The sequence below is a fragment of the Triticum aestivum genome, chromosome 1A, assembly GCF_018294505.1.
Source record: "Triticum aestivum cultivar Chinese Spring chromosome 1A, IWGSC CS RefSeq v2.1, whole genome shotgun sequence".
Taxonomy (NCBI): Eukaryota; Viridiplantae; Streptophyta; class Magnoliopsida; order Poales; family Poaceae; genus Triticum; species Triticum aestivum.
The window spans coordinates 13,548,610-13,561,068 of NC_057794.1; positions in this window are offsets into that span (position 1 = coordinate 13,548,610).

A 12,459-nucleotide genomic window follows, 5' to 3' on the forward strand; every position below is an offset into this window, starting at 1 on the left:
ACGTTTTCTGTTGTTTTTTTTATTTCGTGAAAGTCACGGTTTTGCTTCCGCGAGAGGCACGGGTGTGTTTTCGCGAGAGTCACGGCCATGCCTCTCGAAAACGAAAAAAAACGTGTTTTCTGTTTTTTTCCTTTTGCGAGAGTCATGATTTTGCTTTCGCGAGAGGCACGGGTGTGCTTTCGTGAGAGTCATGGTCGTGCCTCTTTCGGAAAGGAAAAAAACCCGTGCTCCCGATTCGGTTTTTTCGTCCGTTTTTTTTTTGTGAAATTTTTTTTATCAAAACCTATCAACATGGGATCTAGTTTTAAAGATCTCGACGTGAGAACGGTGAAAACGGTTTGAGATTTGGATGCACGGTTTGAGAGATAAAACATTTTGAATAAACGGATCTACGAAAAAAGAGAAAACTCCCGGGTTGCGACAAGTGGCGCGCTGCATATACACCACTTGTCATAATCTAGAGAGTTGGAGTGATCTTTGCAACGAGTACTCCTTAACTAGTGATTTCGTCAAGAATCGCCCATACCAATTCTTAATAGAAATCACATACGGGTGACGTCTATCGGGCTGCCTCGTTAGCACGGTTGCTTTGCTCACTACTATGCTCTCTTCTTCTTCTTTTGTGTATTTTTATTTTTTTCTTTGTGTTTTTTGACCGGCTTATTTCGTTTTTTCTTTTTTATTCATTTTACTTGCTTTTCTTTCTTTCCTTCTTAGGTTTATTCTTTCTTTTCTTCTTATACTCTGGTTCATTTGTTGTTTCTCGTTTTTCTTTGTTTTTTCCATTTTTTTTTGCTTTTTCTTGTTTCTTTGTTAGTTTTGTATCAGTTTTCCTTCTTTCTAACACATATCTACTTTTTCTCAGCACACAATGTACATGTTTAGAGCACACGTGAAACATTCTTCCGATCACTCGCTGTACCTTTTTCAAATACATGATATACATTTTTGAAAATACATATTTCAAACTCTTTTTCAATATACGGTAACATTTTTTCCAAATACGTGTTGTACATTATTTTAGCGGTAATAACTGGTTTAACAACTACGCTATTTAAAAAAATTGTGTAACTGCTTGTGAAAATATCAGGGACATTTTTTAGAAACACACGAATATTTTCTTAAAATGTCACGATACATTTTATGGAATGAACATTTTGTAACCTACATGAACATTTTTTTTACATTTGTATATACCTGCTCCTCCTCATAATATAAGATCACATTTTTTTTGAATTGTTTGGATTGCTTTTTTGTAACCTACATGAACATTTTGTAACCTACATGGACGCAGCTTCCCATGTTTCAAAAGAAGTATACCTTTTTTTACATGTGTCACGTGGCTATAAGATCACATATTTGTTGTACTACTAATATCTTATATTATGGGACGGACGGAGTAACATGTTTTATAATGTGATGAACATTTTTTTGAAACATGGGAATATTTCCATCAAATGTGACGTACATCCTTTTATTGACACGGATCATTTTCTTAGATAACGCAAATATATATTTTTACATTGTATACATACTTTTCTAGAAATAATATTTTTTGATTGTCACGGACATTTTTCCGACAGATATCAACATTTTTGAAAATTGTGCTAACAAATTTTCACACTGTGTATTTTTTCAAATTCATGTTTTTAAAATATATGCATTTAATTCAAAATATAAATAAAGTAAAAAAGAAAAAAAGAATTTGGTGTGACATACTTTTATTACATTGCTTATTGTAATTCAAAATAAGCTGCACATAACCTCACCCCTTTCGCATGGGCTGTTGGTTGAAACATTGCTCCGCTCATCATCGAGCCCAACAGGTAAAAAGTCACCCAGAAAAAAAAGAACTTATCAGAGCCAAGTTTCGATTCTGGGACCTGTGGGTTATGGGCCCACCACGCTTCCGCTGCGCCACTCTGATTTGCTTGCTTACACTTGTTTTTTTAGGGGAATACACCGGATGATTATGATAACCTTTTTATAATATACTCCAGTGATCTAAAAGGTCTTATATTTATTTACAGAGGGAGTATATTTTCAATACAAGATGCTCTAAAACAAACTAAGCTGGAAAAACGAGCGACCGACAAAATATGGGCCAGCGAAATGGAGAAGCCCAACCGCTCTGTTTTCAGTAACAGAACCGGGCCCAACAGGTAAAAAGTCACCCAGAAAAAAAAGAACTTATCAGAGCCAGGTTTCGATCCTGGGACCTGTGGGTTATGGGCCCACCACGCTTCCGCTGCGCCACTCTGATTTTCATGTTAAATTTGCGAGGTGGCGCTACATATTTGCAAGCAGGCAAGGACTCTGGACGCATACATGGACGGTATGATATTGCTGTCCTACTTAATTCCGCACGCCCACGGACACCACCAACACCAAAACGGTACGGACAAAACAAGGCGCAAATTTGTTTAGAAATGTACGATGGCTGATGGCTCTCCCTATAAATACACCATGCATGGTGTAACGCGCCACATACAGTATATAGCTACGCATCTTAGCTAGCTAGCTTATCATCTTCCATCAGTGCTCACGAGCTAGCAACCAAGATGAGCAAGTCGTCGTGGCCGGAACTGGTGGGAGTCCTGGCGACGCTGGCGGCGACGCAGATCGCGCACGACCGGCCCGACGTCGCCGTCGAGGTGCTCCCGCCCGGCGCGCCGCTGATGCCCGACTACAACGCCGAGCGCGTCCGCGTCTTCATCAACCTCGGCGGCACCGTCGAGAAGACCCCCGTCATCGGCTAGCCTCCCGCCCCGCTAATGGCACGTCGTCCCTGTCCCGGCACGGCACCAGCGCTAGCTGCTGCTGTGACTACTGTACTACGGTATAATGGAAGAATAAAGCGACGTTATGTGTCTGTGCTACGTGATTTCTATGAATACTAGCTAAACTATTCGTGGGTCGTTACGGAGTAACAAATTATTCATGTGTACCAGAACGTGAGTTACGTTCTGAAAACCTAGCCATCGCCAACATCTCCGCCTCCACGGTAGATCGGTTCCCCATCCGCCTACACCTATGTCGGGAGGGATGGAGAACCCAATCTACGAGTGGAGTTCTCGATAAAAGTAGTGTTTGGGTTAGGGTTTCCGTAGCTGTTTTCTTCATCTTTGAAGATGGCATCGCCTAAAAAAAAGCAATCTTTGGCCCTTCGATCGACGACCAGATCTCCTTCTGGCATCAATGCTGGTGTTGGAAGATTAAATTTCTCTAGGTATGGTCCTTCAGATCTTACTTTGCCAGATCGATCTTGGATAATTTCTCATCGTCGCTGCGACGGTTCCTATGTCCTCGACAATGGTGATTCATACTCTCGGCTCCCAGTGACGTCGACCTGGCTGTTCAGTTGTTTTTTTCCTGGAATACCGGTGTTGGTACCCTTGCCGATGTTGGTCGATTACTGTAATGGTTGCGCGCGTGCATCTAGCCTTTGGCATTGCGGCTCAAACTAAAATTATAGAAGAATCCTCGCTGGTATTTACAGGTCTATGGTTGGATATCTTTGTTATTTTCCTACGGCTACCTTCAGAAAAGCACAAGATTGTGTCATGAAAGAAGAAAGAGTTTGAAGATCTCGAATAATGGCTCGTTTCTTTTAGACTTTATATTGTAATCACAGGAGTCGGCTCTTGTATAGGGTTTAAATTGAAGTATTCGGTTGCAGTTGTGAGAAGATTTTATTTGTCGTGGGCGGAGGGCAGGTGGTGTTTCATTTAGGGTGAGATATTGGGACTCGTTTTTGTCTTTATGTTTGTCTGGGTTATCAATGGCATTGTAGCGTCCATGGACAAACACTATAGAGATCTAGCTACCTTCGTTAGTCTTCGCATAATATCAACCATAAAACGCCACCTTCATAGAACCTACACGTGGGAACATGTAGGCCATGAGGATGTAACTATTGGTATCACAAACACAAGTTATGAAAGAATCTACAACAACAATAAATATATATACAACAACTCCTAATTAAGAGTGCCAACTGAGGCTAGTTCAGACGATTAGGTTATTTATGGTGGAATCATCCTACCAAGCTTCAAGTCCTTTATCACGTTCCGGTCGACTACAGAGGCGTCCATGGTGACTTTGAGTTTGCATCTGTACCGTGGTAAGAAAACAACTTCAGAGTTAAGTTTAACTAAAAGATACAACAAGGTTCGCTCACTGCTTCAGTCTCTTATTCTTTCTTGTTTCTTTTTTTTTCCTTTGTGTGTATTTTTGTTTTTTGACCGGCTTTCTTTGGTTTTTCTTTTTTCTTCATTTTACTTGCTAGTCTTTATTATCTTCTTGTTTTTTTCTTCATTTTCTTGTTATACTTTGGTTTTATTTATACTTTCTTGTCTCACTTTGTCATCTTTTTTTATTTTCTTTTTATTTCTTTGCCAGTGTGTACCTGTTTTCTTTCCTTTGAACACATCTCTACTTTTTTTGCAGTACACAATGTACTTTTTTATAGCACACATGATTTTTTTTATACATGCTGGACCTTTTTAAATACATGATGTATATTTTTTTAAAATGCATGTTTGAAAAAAATTAAATACATGGTAACATTTTTTCCGAATACACGGTATACATTTTTTAATGGCAATAACCATTTTTTGAAGTACATGGACATTTTTTAGTTGCATAATTTTTTGTGAAAATTTCACAGATATTTTTTTGAAACACATGAATATTTTCTTAAAATGTCACAATACTTTTTTAATATAAAAAATATTTTTAACCTACATGATATCTGAGTATATCGGTTGTAACATCAGATGAGGATTTGTGGCTCTCTGGTGCCACACACCCCTATATGAATATTAAATTAAAGAAAATACCAGGATTTTTTTTAAAGAAACCTGAAATTTGAGATATCAAACATGGGTGCCCATTATACTCCCATGTTTAGTTTCGAGAGGAGTGGGAGCCCAGATATTCTCGATAAAAAAATCAAAGAATTCCGTGTAGAAAAACCTATTTGGATGGATCATATGTTGGGCAATATTTTCTTCTCCACGGATACTAAGGGCATCCCTCACGTAACTAAATGCGGGAGTAGAATGGGCACCCAGGTTCGAAATCCCAAAATTTCAGTCTTTTATGAATTTTCTGATATTTTTTAAAACTTAATATTCATATAGGGATGTGTGGCACCCGAGAGACAAATCCATGATATTTATTTCTTTCAAATTCATGATTTTTTTTTCAAATTTATGAATTTTTTTCCAAATTCGTGAACATTTTTTCAAAATCATTACCAATTTTCAAATTTGTGAACAATTTTTCAATTTCAAGAACTTAAAAAAAACCATGATTTTTCCAAATCTGTGATTTATTTGTAATTTTGTGTACTTATTCAAATCCACTAATATTTTATTTAAATTCATAAGCCTTTTTGGATCCTGGTTATTCTTCCAAAAGTCTATGGTCGACCAGTCATCGGTCGACCGATCATCCATTGAACGAGCGAATGAATACGAGCACCTAAATGAGGCCTTGAATCACCTGTGAATGAAGCCTGAAGCCGCAACTGAGCGAGCGAAGCACATTGCTTGATAGGCCTGCCCACGTCAGTGTGCATGTGAGCGCCAGTTGACCAGCGGGAATGATGATTTATCCCTTGAGTTGATACACTACTCCCAATATCACATAGATATGATAGTATGGAAGAATGGAGAGGAACCGTGGAGACTCACTAATATCTATGGTAAGGCCACCGTGAGTGAAAGGCAGAAGACATGGGACTTGTTGCGCTTCTTACGGAGTGAATCAGATTTGCCCTGGGTATGCATAGGCGATTATAATGAAGTACTATCACCGGAAGAACACTTCAGAGTGGGAGAGATGCGCCAGACAGATGACAGGCTTTAAGGACGCCGTGGATGTGGCTGAATTATGTGATCTTGGCTTTGTAGGACCGATCTGGACTTTTGAAACAAAGGTGCGAGGAGGTACTTTCACAAGAGTCAGACTTGATAGGGCCCTTGCACTTCCATCATGGATGGCCCGTTTCCCGACAGCGACAGTGCGTCACCTGACGGCGGCATGTTCAGATCATAACCCCATTCTGTTGCAGCTTGAGGAACAGGAGAATCAGCATGCGTATACAAAGCAGTTCCGCTATGAACTTATGTGGGAATCACACCCCGAATTCCATGATTTCATGCAACATGCGTGGAAATCAGTTGCACCCTCAAGGACAATGCACGAGCTTGGAGACAAGCTTTCTGACATGTCCAGCAAGCTGAAGAGTTGGGATGGTGATGTATTTGGTCACGTCAAAAGGGAGATAAAAAAATTGCAAGCACAATTGGAACTTTTGCAGGCTGTCCCGGGCAGAATTGAACCTTCGGAAGAGGAGAAAAGGGTAGTGGACAAACTGACCGAGTGGTATAACAGGGAGGAAATCATGCAAAAACAACGGCCACGCTTACAATGGTTGTCGGCAGGAGATAAAAATACCAAAAAATTTCAGCAGCAAGCGACACATAGGCGCAAGAAGAACAAAATAGAGCGACTATAGTTGCAGGATGGGTCCTTTTGTGAGGATATGGCGAGGTTGAAGGAACATTCTGTCGAGTTCTATAAGAATTTATACACCACGGAAGGAATGACGGGGATGGACGATGTTCTCTCTTCCGTGTCGGTTAAAGTAACTGAGGCAATGAATGAACGACTAGACGCGCCCTATACTGCAGCAGAGGTCAAGTCGGCACTCTTTCAGATGTACCCGACAAAGGCACCGGGGCCAGATGGATTCCCGGCGCATTTTTTCCAACGTCATTGGGACGTTTGTGGTGATGAGGTAACTCGTGCAGTACTCATTATTTTAAATGGTATAGAGGATATTGGAGAGGTAAACCAAACTCTACTTGTATTGATCCCTAAGGTTCTGGATGCCTCTTCTTTGTACTAGTTTAGACCCATCAGTTTATGTAATGTGGTGGTAAAGATTGTGTCTAAAGTGCAAGCTAACAGATTAAAGGAGATCCTTCCAGAGATAATTTCAGAGGAACAATCAGCGTTCGTCCCTGGCAGGTTGATTACAGATAATATATTGACTTCTTATGAGTGCTTACACTTTATGAAAAAGAAGCGAGGAAGAAATTCTCAGTATTGTGCTTTGAAGCTCGATATGATGAAGGCCTACGATAGAGTTGAGTGGAGCTATCCGCAAGCTATTATGTTGAAGCTGGGATTCAGCGAACGCTGGGTGACATCCATCATGAGAGTTGTCACATCGGTTTCTTTCTCGGTACTGTTCAATGGTGAGAGAACCGAGGTGTTCAAACCCTCTAGAGGAATCCGCCGGGGTGATCCTATTTCACCGTTTTTGTTTTTGCTAGCAGCTGAAGGTCTGTCTTGCCTGTTAAGGAGCAGGGGGAATTCTGAAAACCTATCGGGCATCATTGTGGCACCCACAACACCCTCGGTCAATCATCTCTTATTTGCAGACGACAGCTTGCTATTTGCAAAGGCTAGTACAACAGGAGCAACAGAGATCAGAGAAGTGCTAGATGTATATTGTCATGCATCAGGCCAACGTGTTAATTTGGCAAAAAGCTCTGTTCATTTTAGTAAGGGTTGCCCGAACAGCATAAGAGAAGAGATGAAGAACACGCTTGAGGTTCCCACAGAAGCCCTTAATGATCGTTATCTTGGCCTACCATCTGATGTGGGGAGGAACACAAATGGTACTTTAAATATTTGAAAGATAGGGTCTGGAGCAAGATACAGGGCTGGATCGAACGTCTTCTGTCTGTAGGAGGAAAGGAAGTACTAATGAAATCTTTGGCACAGGCCATCCCCACATACTCAATGGCGGTGTTTAAGCTTCCAAGGGGACTGTGCGAAAAGTTGAATAGCCTGATAAGGAGTTTCTGGTGGGGTAGCAAGCAAGGTAAACGAAAGCCTCACTGGGTGTCATGGGACACACTCACTATGCCTAAATACATGGGGGGTCTTGGGTTCCGAGACTTTGAACTATTTAATTTGGCTTTGCTAGCCCGACAAGTATGGAGGATTCTGCAAAATCCGGAGACCATCAGTGCCAGAATCCTCAAGTCGGTCTACTTTCCTGACACAGATATTTTACAGGCAACACTGGGCTCTTCACCCTCCAAGGTATGGCGTGCTTTGATAGAAGGAAGAGACACCCTGAAGTTGGGTCTAATTCGCAGAATTGGTAATGGGCAAACCACATTTGTATGGCGTGAGAATTGGATACCGAGATCTGAACGTTTAACTCCGGTGGTGGCACTTTCAAAATCTCCACCCGAGCTAGTATCCGAACTAATAGATGCTACATCAGGTTGGTGGGACAGGGCTGAACTATCTAGGCATTTTCTGCCCATGGATATTGAAGCAATATCAAGAATACCGATCAGTACAGTCCAACACGAGGACTTCTGGGCATGGCACCATGAAAAAACAGGCGTCTTCTCTGTGAGATCTTGCTACCGTATGCTTGTCACAACTAAGAAGGTTAGGGAAGACTGGTTGGAGGGGCGCCCAAATTCAAGTTCGAACTGGTCAGTGAAGGCCTGGGCTATGCTCTGGAAGATTAAAGTCCCATCAAAAGTACGTGTATTTGTGTGGCGTTTGGCTCAGAGTTCCATGCCCTCGGGTGCAGTGTTACACCGGAGACACATGGCGACAACTACGAGATGCTTCACCCGCAAAAAAAAAAAAACTACGAGATGCGGTTCTGTGGTGCAGCAGATGATACATGGCGGCACTCCTTGCTCGATTGCACCATGGCGAGATGTGTGTGGGCACTTATTGATGAATCATTGACTGAACACATGAGCATGTCCAACTGTTTGGATGCCAAGGAGTGGCTGTTCCATATGTTAGAATCAGTGCCGCACGTGGAGTTCACCAAAATGATCATCACTTTGTGGGTGATTTGGGCGGCGAGGCGGAAAGCAATCCATGAAGCTATTTTTCAAAGCCCGGAAAATATTCATGGTTTCATCACGAGGTACCTGGTTGATCTGGAGATCATTGAAAACACTACACACAAGCAAGGCAAAGTAGGGCAGCGGACTATGCAAGTACGGAAGTGGATTCCACCTACAGGAGGATTGATTAAAATGAACGTTGATGGTGGCGTGGCTAAGAACTGCAGAAAGGGAGGAGCAGCAGCGGTGTGCCGCGACGACCAGGGGGTCTACCTCGGTTCGTCAGCACGCATTATCGATCAGTGTGATGACCCAGGAACTTTGGAAGCAATGGCATGTCTAGAAGCATTATCTCTTGCAGCTGATCTCAATTTGAGCTGAATCATTATTGCATGTGACTCGGAATCAGTTGTCAAGCAAATCAATGAAGGAAGCTACAGCGTCTATAGTAGTCCCGGTCACCGTCGCTCCCGCCCGCAAGGACAGGCTTGCTCGCGTGGCGGCCCACGCGAGTGAGGCCGAGGGACGGCCCGGACGGTCGATGGCGGCGCTGTTGTCATTGTCCTCACGCATGTAGACGAGGCAGTGGGGAGACTGGCGGCGGCGGTCGCAAGGGAGGTCGAATGGCGTGGAGAGGCCAGTCCGAGGCGGACGACGCACGCCGGTAGCTTGGGGACACGGATCCCGCGGATCTGAGCGGTGGCTGGCGAACTCGGCGGCGGCAGCGGCACGAAGACGTCCCTGGTGGTGGCGGTGGTGGTGGCAGCGGCGAGGCTCCTTGCGTGCTCTTGCTCATGGACAAGGGAAAAATAAAGAACTAAGATGCAGTGGAGAGAAAGGAGGGAGGAGGAGAGGTGCGCTGCGGGGGGCGCGCTGGAGCTCCGGTGAGTGGCGTGTGCGCGAGGGCGCGGGTGGATCGCGCGCTGAGAAGGGAATCGGGGATGGGAAGAAGAAAGACAAGATGATAAGAGGACGGAGCTGAGAAGATGAGGTTGGAGGGAATAGCGGTGTGAGGGGCCAAACGACACGCGTCGCCCGTGCATGAGACGGCTGGTGCCCAAACGTTTGCTTGCTTCTCCGTATCTACATGCACAATTGCACATGATCGATGGGTTTGGTTCTACATTTTTCTTTTCTTGACGAAGTTGAATACATGCACAAAATTGACGGGTTTTGTTCTACACTTTTCCTTCTTTTATGTTTTGAGAAAATATTCCAATCCTTCTTACCCATTGTAACCCCATCTGTTTGTGTTTTTGACATACTCATCCTGACTACATAGGTCAGGACACACACGGCGGAAATATATATGCCTGCCTGGACGCCAAATGAAATAAATACATAAATTATCTTTGGGCACTGCTGGTTCCGGTTTCTGCGAGTGCATAATAAACTATCGGTGCCAAAATATAGGCATTTACATCAGTGGCGGACCTAGAAAGTATTTGGAGTGGGGGCAAACTAGTTGAGTGGGGGCATATTCTCTAGAAATTCAAGTAAATTAAGCATATTTTTTGAGAAACACAAGCAAATCTTACTGAAATTTCAAAATTTCAGTGGGGGCCCAGGTCCCCACTCACCTTAACGTGGGTTCGCCCCTGATTTACATGTCATGGCCACAGAGTATTTAACTGTTCTCAATATAGTTGTTGTTCTGGATCAGGAAGAAGATGCCATGCTTGACGTCCATGAAGATGGTCATGTTGAAGGTGGTACGGAGGAACGAGGCAACCACCATATAAATCCTTTTGACCTAAACATTGATGCTATGGCGAAACAAGAACAATTGCACCCAGGTAAAATTACTTTGAAAGTGCTGCATATAACATATATTTTTTGTCTGATGTCAGTGCGGTAATAAATCTGCCGGTGTGGTATGAGCTGTCACTAGGCATGGATAGACTAATTTACAATGCCGTACTGAAGTCGGACGAAAAACATGATGTATATAGCAATGCTCTTACTTCAAAATCATTTTTCTGCTTTGTAAATTGCTTCAAGTGACACTAGCATGCAAACAACACATATGTTCTGATGCTTATGTCCAACGTAATTAGATTTATTTAAAAGTAGCTGCATATGCTATATTTATGATGCAACTTTTATACTAATCAACTACAGATTCATATAGAATGCAAAACCCTCATGGAGGCAAGCAATTTGGATGGCACTCTCGAGTGTAGATGCCAAGGAACAGAAAGAAAAGAGATAGAGAGTGATATCAGTAACTCAAAATAAGTGTTGCGTATATGTTTTTTTATTATCAGTGCGATGGTTAATTTACAGGTGAGATATTTGTTGTCACTATATATTATTGACGGTCTAATCTACAACTTCGTATTGAAGTCAGACGAAAAACATCATGTGTGCTATTACTTCAAAAATTCTTTGAATTAGTAGCTGAACTCTTGAAGAATGTGCTTCAAAGTCAAGAAAAAATGCACTCAACGGAGGTTCTCCATGGACCCCTCTCTCTCTCCAACCATTGCCACTCCACCCCGTAGCAACGCACGGGCATGTTTCTGTTGGGGAACGTAGTAATTTCAAAAAATTTCCTACGCACACGCAAGATCATGATGATGCACAGCAACGAGGGGGAGAGTATGATCTACGTACCCTGGTAGATCGCAACGGAAGCGTTAGCACAACACGGTTGATGTAGTCGTACGTCTTCACGATCCGACCGATCCAAGCACCGTTACTCCGGCACCTCCGAGTTCTTGGCACACGTACAGCTCGATGACGCTCCCCGGGCTCCGATCCAGCAAAGCTTCGGGGATGAGTTCTGTCAGCACGACGGCGTGGTAACGATCTTGATGTTCCACCGTCACAGGGCTTCGCCTAAGCACTACAACGGTATGACCGAGGTGGAATATGGTGGTAGGGGGCACCGCACACGGCTAAGGGACGATCTCAAGGATCAACTTGTGTGTCTATGGGGTGCCCCCTGCCTCAGTATATAAAGGATGGAGGAGGAGGAGGCCGGCCAAGGCTATTGGTGCGGCCAGGATGGGAGTCCTACTAGGACTCCAAGTCCTAGTAGGAGTCCATCAAGAGGGGAGGAAGGGAGAAGGCAGTGGAGGAGTAGGAAAGGTGGCCGGCCCCCTTTTCCCTAGTCCAATTCGGACTAGAGGGGAGGGGGGGGCGCAGCAGCCTTTTTCCTCTTCCCACTAAAGCCCATCAAGGCCCATTACTTCTCCCGTAACTACTCGGTACTCCGAAAAATACCCGAATCACTCGGAACCTTTCCGATGTCCGAATATAGTCGTCCAATATATCGATCTTTACGTCTCGACCATTTCGAGACTCCTCGTCATGTCCCCGATCTCATCCGGGACTCCGAACTCCTTCGGTACATCAAAACTCCTAAACTCATAATATAACTGTAATCGAAACCTTAAGCGTGCGAACCCTACGGTTCGAGAACAATGTAGACATGACCGAGACACGTCTCCAGTCAATAACCAATAGCGGGACCTGGATGCCCATATTGGCTCCTACATATTCTACGAAGATCTTTATCGGTCAGACCGCATAACAACATACGTTATTC